The following is an 8,120-nucleotide window of genomic DNA, read 5'->3' as shown; positions in this document are numbered from 1 at the left end:
CTGCAACCTCCGTCTCCTGGGTTCAAGCGATTCTCCTGCCTCGGCCTCCCGAGTAGCTGAGACTATAGGTGCGCACCACCAGGCCTAGCTAATTTTTGTATTTTTAGTAGAGATGGGGTTTCACTGTGTTGGCCAGGAAAGTCTCGATCTCTTGACCTCATGACCCGTCTGCCTCAGCCTCCCAAAGTGCTGGGATTACAGGCATGAGCCACCATGCCCAGCCTCTTCAATAATTTTTAAAACACCTAATTCCAACTATTAAACCTTCTTCAATCAAGTACCTAAAGTTACTTTGGCTTCCTAAACTGAATCCTGGCTACTACATTCCTCAAGCCTGTGTACCAGTGATTGGCATTTAAACACACAGAGTTCTTCATATATAAATTGTTTGTAATATGTAATAAAAATTTATATGTCATATGTATAAATCAGAGACAAAGACTGTGTTGAGGATACTACAATATTTTAAAATTTAATAAATTAAACGGCAAAGACTAATGTTACTGCACAATCACAATATGTTAAATGGAAAATCCCCTGCAGAATGGTTTGATTGGAAACATCATTAGGCCCCAGCTTTTCCTGACTCTGAAGCTCTGGTCCACTCAGGAGCTTCTGCCATGGTAGGAATGTCTGATTTCATATGTACAGAAAGATTGCTGATTAGAGAGCTTCCTGATTTTTTGGTGTGGGTGCCGTGCTATCTCCAAGGTCTGTTGAACAAGAGTGGAGGTGGCTGAGCAGCAGAGAGATGTTTGTTATGCAACTCAGCTTCCTCATGAGGTCATCTCTGAGGGCAGGTGTGGTCTGCTTCATCAGGATATCTCAGGTCTGAAAGAAAACATTGGCTCCAACCAGAGAAGAGCTGAGGGTGACAAATCTGAAGTCAATTGTGACAAGATGACGTCATGGCTTCCGTCTCAGGTAACAGCAGCCATGCACGTCATTATGATGATCTGACTTGGTTTTCTGAGTTTACCCTGGGGCAGGGTGAGGGTTGGGCAAGGAGCCAGAATCCAGGCATGCTCCCTGGGCACCTTGCCATTATTCAGTTCCTAATGAAGCTTAGAAGCATTACCCCTCCCTGAATCAAAGCACAGGTTTCCACCTCCCTAGCCCCACCCTGAATCCTCCATGCTTCTCAGTTCATTGAGAAATAGGTGGAGAGCCCTCTGATGATTTGAGACTGACTCATTCAATTATTTTGCAAAAAAATGAGTTCAAATTCAAGAGTCTAGGTTTCTTTGAGTTTCTCTGTTTTCTTCCTCTTTCATTCTATTCTCCTATTTGACCTTTAACTTTTCTTCACAGCTTTAGGGGGAAAATGAGCGAATTCCTCAAAGGTTTCCACTAGAGGAATAAAAAAGACTAATTCCTGGAAATAGAGACGGCAGGTTGATCCCTATTCTTTTGGCACAGAAGCTATATTTAAAATGATATTGAGAACTTATTCTCTGTAAACATAATGATAGAACTACATTATGTGTTAACTTGGAAACAAAATCTGTGTTTACCATATTCCAGAAGAGAGATTTCTATTCTTGTCCAAGTGGGACACATTGGTCTCCTAACCAGATGTGGTTTTCTAGAAAGAGGAAAAAATGGGAGTAAGACTTCCAAATGTCTTTCGTGGTTGGCCCGCAATTTATACACAATGATGGCAACGTGGTGGTTCTCTCCCCTGGAATTTATTTGACATTACACACAATTAGAGCTATGAAACAGAAACCTTTCCCTAACAAACAGAAAATGGGACCCCAGGAAGCTTAAAAATAATGGAGGGAGCCAAAGATGGGTAGTAGAAAAAGCTGTATCTTATAAAAACTAATCTGGCCATGAGACTGTTCACAAGCAATTCATTATCATTTCTCTTGTGGTCTCTGTGAGGGCTTTCTGGCTGTTTGAATGCTGTATTTTCATAAGATAGTTTCAAACAAAAGGCCAGAAGGACAGTGGGAGCAGAATAAAAATTAAACATGTTGACTTTGTTTGGTGCCCTGTAGGTAAAATGTCACATCTTGTCCTCGGCTCCTGAAGATTTAATTACCCGGCTCATTTCCCAGAGCTGCTGTTCAATTCATATTGCTTCCAGGTAACAGATTATGCAAACTCATGATTGCAAACAGGAACCGAGCTGTTGTGAGGATGAAGTTTGTTAGTTCAGGGTATCTGCAAATGCAGTTGTTTGGCTTCTCTATCATACTCTGGCACTGACGGTAATTGTGCTGTGTAGAAAATGCAGAATTGTTACGAGCGTCACACGCCTAGACTTGTTGGCAGACATGGGCCCAGGCTGGCTGGAACTGTTTCAGCCCTGTGTTTCTGCTGCTCAGGGAAGACAGCTAGGAACTTGATGCACTATTCACAAAGGTTTATCACATGCCCACTGTGTGCTGAGTGAGCTCCAAAGGCTAACATTTCCTACTGGCTTCAGGTAGGATGAGCAGTGTGACTGTTGGTCTCTCGGGTGGCCTGCCCGGGCTACACTATTCCACTGGGCACTGCAGGCAGAAGCATGTTTTACTTTTGTGGTTAGAATACCTCAAGTTTTCTATGAAACTCCAGGCACCAAGTTTCAGTTCCCAAGGAAAAGTAGGGTGCCACACAGTGGCATGGACTGAAGTGGCCAGTGTTTTCCCATCCCATCATGGGATACGAAGCAATTGGCTTCATTGCTCCTGGCGTCAGTCCATCCAGTAACATAAGCTATTCGCATTACAAGCAAGCAACTAGACAATGAAACACATCTCTTCTCATTTTATTGCATTTGCTTTTGTTCTGCATGCACACACACACACACACACACACACACATTCACACACACACACATGCACACACTCTTTTCCCCCAGGCCTCTGAGTCCAGAACAAGAGTTACTGACTAAACAAACTGGCTTTTCTTCCATTCTTTCTACAAGATATGAAAGCAAATGAGATTATTTCTGAAACACACCAAAACTAAATTGCCAAGTGAGAGTTTTGCATAAAGTCCACGTGTGAGGCAATATACATAATGTTACTTTTAAAGAAATTCCTGAAACTCTTTTCTTCCAAGATAAACAGTGTGTGTTTATCACAGATTCTAGGGGATTTCGATTCACTATGATATTCCAGGAGTATTCAGCTTTGCTCTTGCTTTAGTTCTATGCATCCCCTTACAAAGTTCTGTTTTGTTTTGTTTCTAAGTTTACCTATATCATCCTTTTCATCTTTCTAGCCGTTGTTTTACCCAAAGCCCTTGCTTGGGGGCTAGAGCATGCTGTATTTGCAAAGATGGTCACACTAATATATAATCCATCCCATGACTCTTCCTACAGTGCAATGCTGACCCCCACTGAGATGTGAGGCAGTCTCACCCTCACACCTGGGGACACCCCTATCACTGCCTGGACCAATAGAATACAGGGAAAGTGATGCTGGGGGATTTCCAAGCTAGGCCGTAAAAGGCAATATGGCTTCTACCTGGCTTTCTTGGGTGCTTTTCCTTGGCTTCCAGCCACCTCGTTGTGAGGAAGCCCAGCCTGCAAGGAGAGGCCACGTGTGGGTGTTCCAGCCAAAACCTGGAAGCCCTTGTGGACTGCCACACCCACCAGGCAGTGGCCTGCAGATGGTCCCTGCTACTGCTTCGAGTGCCCCAGCGGAGACTCCAGACACCATGAGGTGGAGACAAGCCACCTTGTCTGAATTCCTGACCCACAGGAACTATGAGAGGTGATAAAAAGTTATTATTTTAAGCTGCTAAATGTGAGGGGAATTTGTTAGGCTGCTATAGATAGCTAATACAGGACCTCTTGTATCCCAGCCAAGGGGTTTAGCTGCCATGTGCAGTAACCTCAGGAATCACCGGGTGGAGCTTCCTCAGCTCTATTTCCAATTTCCTCCTTTAAAAATGTGTCTTTTACAGTCCCCTTTACTAGCCAGTTATGAAATTCCTGGACAATACAACAGATCTAGGTACGTGATATACATTTGTATGACTATATGTTTGTATATAACATACATATTATTCATATACCTAACAATAATATAGAGAAGCAAAAGGAAAATAATTCTTAATAAAATAACATGAAATTCAATATATGGTCATTTCTTCTGCAATGTGTTCCTAAAATCACTTGCTATGGAATTTTGCATAATAAAAATAACAGAGCTTGTGGGGAAATGAGGTTAGTGACAGAATACCCAACACCTATACGGGAAGTTTTTCATGACTTCATAGGCTCTTGGAAACAGTGACTATAAGCAAAACTACATAGAAAGAAACCAATTTTCCTATAGGCTAATTGATGTCCACAAGAGTTAAGTTCCTGTAGCATATTTCTGATTGCAAAAACATCACCAAACTTCTAAATGAAGACCCAAACACTTGTAATATTAAACATTAAAACAATAAAATAAATGTAATATTAAACATTAAAATAAAAGCTATAATACATTTAAGACAAATTAATAAAAACAAGTAAGAGAATTATTTACCTGCTTATTCCAGTTTAGGGTTGAGGGTGGCCGAAGCCTATCTCTAAAGCTCAGGGCGCAAGGCAGGAACCAGCCCTGAATAGGACACACTCCCATCTCAGGGCGCGTGCACACCACCTGCACTCACTCATACTGGAATGTGTAGACATGGCAGTTCACCTCATAGGCACACCTTTGGGATGTGGGAGGAAAGAGGAGTACCCAGAAAAAACCTACACAGACCTAGAGAGAATGTGCAAACTTCACATAGATGGTGGCCCCACCAGGAGGAATTCATTTTTTTTTCTCTTCAACATTATAACAAAATGACTTTGAAATAAAATGATGTTATTCCAGGACCTGCTATATAATTTTGTAATTAATTCATTACAAAATAAATAATAAACTTTATTAAAATTCTGCTGTAGTTTAAGACACCTTAAATTCTCAGCCAATAAATTATATGTATGTATATATATATATACCATTTACCTTGACAAACACATGCAGTTTTGGAGAAGGGGTGTGTATTAGTCTGTTTTCATGCTGCTAATAAAAATATACCCAAGACTTAGTAATTTATAAAGGAAAGAGGTTTAATGGACTCACAGTTTCACATGGCTGAAGAGGCCTCACAATCATGGTGGAAGAGCAAGGGACATCTTACATGGTGGCAGGCAAAGCAGAATGAGATCCAAGTGAAAGAGGTTTCCCCTTATAAAACCACCAGATCTTCTGAGACTTATTCACTACCACGAGAACAGTATGGGGAAACCACCCCCATGATTCAATTATCTCCCACTGGATTCCTCCCACAACACATGGGAATTATGGGAGCTACAATTCAAGATGATATTTGGGTGGGGACACAGCCAAACCATACAGGGGTGGATGGAAAGGCCTGTCATTTATGGAATGAAATATTTCCATACCAGAATGGGCATTGGCCTATTTTGGTGCCTTCTCACTGGTTTAAAATAAAAATTCTGCTGCATTCAGTGGTAGTTTTCATCTTCAACCCACTGCAAGTAATTTTTGGCCATATTTCAGACAGCTGATAATTCTACTATTTCATTTCTTGTTGTTCTCAAAGCCACTTCCCTGATGTTCTGCAATGTGGATTCCTACAGGTACGATGCTTTTGCAATATCACGTGATCTTTGTCTTTCCAAATATTTTATTATATCAAGCTACTCCTCAATATTCAAGGCTTTTCTTTGACATGCATCCTCGGATTCTTATAACCCAAATGATTGCTTATGTTTGAGACTCTGTAGTGGATACTTTTATCAAGAACGTCTAACACTCAAGAGACCAGCTCTGTGCACTTGCAGGGCTCACCATGGGTCAGCTTAGTAGCAGGCGGGAGCACCTCAGCAGGAGACTGCTTTGAGCCAGTGGCATTTCTCATGCACACCACCTGGTGTTGCAGCAGCACGAAACTAACCCACCTCATGGAAAATGGCTGGGCTTTTCTGTTTTTCTGTTTTTGTTTGTTTTGTTTTTCATTTGGGGTTAGGTTCTCCGGTTTACGTGTTATGTATTGTGATGGTTACAGATGGCTGTAAATTCCTTGCCACATCCACTTTGAAAAGTGGAGCCTCTTTCCCTTCCCTTTGAATCTGGGCTGGACCTGTGATTTGCTTTGAGCCATAGAATGCAGTGGAAGTGACGCTCTGTAACTTCTGAGGCTAAGCTATTCCACAATGGGAACGTTGTCTCTTTGAACTCCCACATAATGAGGGGAGAAGCCCAAGCACCATGCAGAGGCCATTTGAAGGGAAACTGAGCCACTCCAGTCTGCAGCAAAGTGAAGCTACTAGCTGACGTGGTTGGCAAGTGCTGTGTGCCCCATCTTAAATGTCCCAGCCCAGCCAGCCTCCAGATGACTGCAAGTGACACTATATAGGGTCAGAAAAACCATCCTGGTGATTCCAGTCAACTTACAGAACCATGAGGCACAATGTACAGTTTTGTTGTTTTGAGCTACTATTTTCAGGGTGCTTTGTGCATGGAAATACATAATTGAAGCAGCATGTGAACAAATTCTTCACAACGTGTTGTAATAGAAGAAAATTTCAGGCCAATATCCCTGATGAACATCGATGCAAAAATCTCCAATAAAATACTGGCAAACCAAATCCAGCAGCACACTGAAAAGCTTATCCACCGTGATCAAGTTGGCTTCATCCCTGGGATGCAAGGCTGGTTCAACATACGCAAATCAATAAACATAATCCAGCATATAAACAGAACCAAAGACAAAAACCACATGATTATCGCAATAGATGAAGAAAAGGCCTTTGACAAAATTCAACAGCCCTTCATGCTAAAAACTCTCAATAAACTAGGTATTGATGGAATGTATCTCAAAATAATAAGAGCTATTTATGACAAACCCACAGCCAATATCATACTGAATGGGCAAAAACTGGAAGCATTCCTTTTGAAAACTGGCAAAGGACAAGGATGCCCTCTCTCACCACTCCTGTTCAAGATAGTATTGGAAGTTCTGGGCAGGGCAATCAGGCAAGAGAAAGAAGTAAAGAGTATTCAGTTAGGAAAAGAGGAAGTCAAATTGTCCCTGTTTGCAGATGACATGATTGTATATTTCGAAAACCCCATTATCTCAGCCCCAAATCTCCTTAAGCTGATAAGCAACTTCAGCAAAGTCTCAGGATACAAAATCAATGTGCAAAAATCACAAGCATTCCTATACACCAATAACAAACAAACGGAGAGCCAAATCATCAGTGAACTCCCATTCACAATTGCTACAAAGAGAATAAAATACCTAGGAAACCAACTTACAAAGGATGTGAACGACCTTTTCAAGGAGAACTACAAACCACTGCTCAATGAAATAAGAGAGAACACAAACAAATGGAAAAACATTCCATGCTCATGGATAGGAAGAATCAATATTGTGAAAATGGCCATACTGTCCAAAGTAATTTACAGATTCAATACTGTCCTCGTCAAGCTACCATTGACTTTTTTCACAGAATTGGAAAAACTACTTTAAATTTTATATGGAACCAAAAAAGAGCCAGCATAACCAAGACAATCCTAAGCAAAAAGAACAAAGCTGGAGGCATCATACTACCTGACTTCAAACTATACTACAAGGCTACAGTAACCAAAACAGCACGGCACTGGTATCAAAACAGATGTATAGACCAATGGAACAGAACAGAGATTCTCAGAAATAACACTACACATCTACAACCATCTGATCTTTGAGAAACCTGAGAAAAACAAGCAATGGTGAAAGGATTCCCTATTTAATAAATGATGTTAGGAAAACTGGCTAGTCATATGCAGAAAGCTGAAACTGGATCCCTTCCTTATATCTTATACAAAAATTAACTCAAGATGGATTAAAGACTTAAATGTTATACCTAAAACCATAAAAACCCTAGAAGAAAACCTAGGCAATACCATTCAGGACATAGGCATGGGCAAAGACTTCATGACTAAAACACAAAAAGCAATGGCAACGAAAACCAAAATTGACAAATGGGATCTAATTAAACTAAAGAGCTTCTGCACAGTAAAAGAAACTATCATCAGAGTGAACAGGCAACCTACAGAATGGGAGAAAATTTTTGCAATCTATCCATCTGACAAAGGGCTAATATCAAGAATCTACAAAGAACTTAAACA

The 8,120-nt window shown here is 40.9% G+C and overlaps 1 long non-coding RNA gene across 3 annotated transcripts; it reads right to left on the bottom strand.

Annotated features, from left to right (window-relative positions):
* Nucleotides 1-446: 446 nt before the first annotated feature.
* Nucleotides 447-5,146, bottom strand: LOC131384529 (uncharacterized). 3 transcript variants are annotated; one of them, XR_009215456.1, is made up of 4 exons: nt 5,064-5,146; nt 4,476-4,697; nt 1,515-1,585; nt 447-865 (listed from the first exon to the last, which is right to left on the bottom strand). It is a non-coding gene; the product is annotated as an uncharacterized LOC131384529 (long non-coding RNA). The 3 variants fall into 3 exon arrangements; XR_009215458.1 differs by having other exon boundaries at nt 447-831; XR_009215457.1 differs by having other exon boundaries at nt 447-880; nt 4,476-4,647.
* Between the last annotated feature and the right edge of the window lie 2,974 nt (nt 5,147-8,120).

This window comes from Hylobates moloch, unplaced genomic scaffold (genome assembly GCF_009828535.3).
Source record: "Hylobates moloch isolate HMO894 unplaced genomic scaffold, HMol_V3 SCAFFOLD_10, whole genome shotgun sequence".
Classification (NCBI taxonomy): domain Eukaryota; kingdom Metazoa; phylum Chordata; class Mammalia; order Primates; family Hylobatidae; genus Hylobates; species Hylobates moloch.
Note: the sequence above shows the minus strand (reverse complement) of the source record. Positions and strands in the feature narration are given on the sequence as shown.